The following is a 2,182-nucleotide window of genomic DNA, read 5'->3' as shown; positions in this document are numbered from 1 at the left end:
GATGCTCCTAAAACCCAACAATAACAACAACAACTCCTTCATTCAGTTTGTGTTCTTTTTATTTTATGTCTAGATGATCCTGCAAGATGTATTGCAGGATCATCTAGACATGACTGCAGCAATAATTCAGACACAGCATGGGTTTGTTAAGGGAAAGTCTTGTCTGACAAATTTAATAGGATATTATGATGTGGTTATGTCATTGACAAAACCCCATGACCTGCCCAGGCTGCCAGGGCAGGTCATGGGGTTTTGTCAATGATACATAGGAATTTTGCTAGCAGGGAGAAGGAGGTGATTGTCCCTCTGTATAAGGCAATGGTCAGGCCACGCCTTGAGTACTGCGTACAGGTCTGGAGGCCTCATTTTAGGAAGGATGTAGATTTACTTGAGCGTGTACAGAGAAGGGCAACAAGATTGGTGAGGGGAATGAAGGGATCCTCTTACCAAGAGAGGCTTAAATTCTGAAAATTGCAGTGGCTGGAGACTAGGCACCTGCGCGGTGATCTGATTGAGGTGTATAAGGCCTTGAATGGGTTGAGCAGCTGAATTCTGATGGTATCCTTCCACTTGTTCAGATTACGAACCTAAGGGGGCATAAATTCAAATTAAGAAAAAAAGACCGATGTAGAATAGATGTGTGGAAATTTGCCTTTAGCCAGCGGGTGGTTAATTGCTGGAACAAACTTCTATCTGTCGTTGTGGAAGTTGATAGGTTGAATAAATTCAAGGAGGAACTGGACAGGCATTTGGAGGGAATGGTGTGATTTTTTTTTTTGGCTGATACTTCATAAGCTGATACACTTGCTTTCTTGCATCACATGCCACTACTACTACTACTATTTAAGTAAAATTAAATGCAACAAGGCATCATATCTTTAAGGGTATAATAATCTATATAATATTGGTGTAAACACACCATAGACAACTCTGAAATAAAAAAACTACGTTAGTAATGTTAAGGGTATCATTTTATCTGTATCTCATATTGTGCTCTTCCTTCACAAAGATTTGCCAAGTATTGCACTACCTCGAATAAGTAACACTTCACTAAAAGAGAAGACTATTGTTACTTGTTCTAAATGGGCACCACCACCCAGATGACACCGTTTCAAGGTTTGTGTTTATGTGTGTGTGTGTGTGTGGGATAATAACTCTACTATCCACTTGTCCCTATTAGACTTAGAAAAGCAAAAACTAGATGGAAAGTTATAGTAAGAATGGCAGAAGAAAAGAATCGGTGTAGAAGAATGAAAAGGACAGTAACTCCTTCAACTCCCATCATTCAAAACTCCTAAATTTCTCGTTGTTTCCAATTCTCGGAAACTCCGTGAATATCAGGCTCCACTGGTGACCGTTTCAAGGCTTGTTGGTCTTTCATCCGTGGGTGGGCAAATACCCTGGTATTGCAAACATGACAGTGCCGTTGTGAAGATAATCCCACAATATGAGAGATGACAGAAGGTGTACATGATAATATTTAAGTAAAATTAAATGCAACAAGGCATCATATTATACTCTTAAAGAATGATGCCTTGTTGCATTTAATTTTACTTAAATTTTATCACTTACACCTTCTGGCATCTCTCATATTGTGGGATTATCTTCACAACTGGGTTGTCATGTCTGCAATACCAGGGTACTTGCCCACCCACCGATGAAAGGCCAACAAGCCTTAAAACGGTGCCATCTGGGTGGTGGTGGTGCCCACTGAGAATAAATAACAATAGTCTTCTATTTTAGTGAAGTGTTACTTATTCGAGGTAGTGCAATACATGGCAACTCGTTGTGAAGGAAGAGCACAATATGAGATACAGATAAAATGATGCCCTGCACACTACTAACGTAGTTTTTTTTATTTCAGAGTTGTCTATGGTGTGTTTAAACCAATATTATATAAAGTTCTTTTTATTGCACCAGTTTGGTTACTTTATCGCCACACCTCGTATATTCATTATTTTGTAGTGTGCTATTTTGACAATTTTAGTTTAATGCTTCTCATCGTGCAACATGAGCACACTTAGAATAGATGTGCCGAAATTTGCCCTTAGCCAGCGGGTGGTTAATTGCTGGAACAAACTTCCATCTGTCGTTGTGGTAGTTGATAGGTTAAATAAATTTAAGGAGAAACTGGACAAACGTTTAGAGAGAATTGTTTTGTAAATTTTTTTTTTTTTGGCTA

Source organism: Mastigoproctus giganteus, chromosome 8, assembly GCF_048544385.1.
Source record: "Mastigoproctus giganteus isolate SK-2022 chromosome 8, ASM4854438v1, whole genome shotgun sequence".
NCBI lineage: Eukaryota > Metazoa > Arthropoda > Arachnida > Uropygi > Thelyphonidae > Mastigoproctus > Mastigoproctus giganteus.
Note: the sequence above shows the minus strand (reverse complement) of the source record.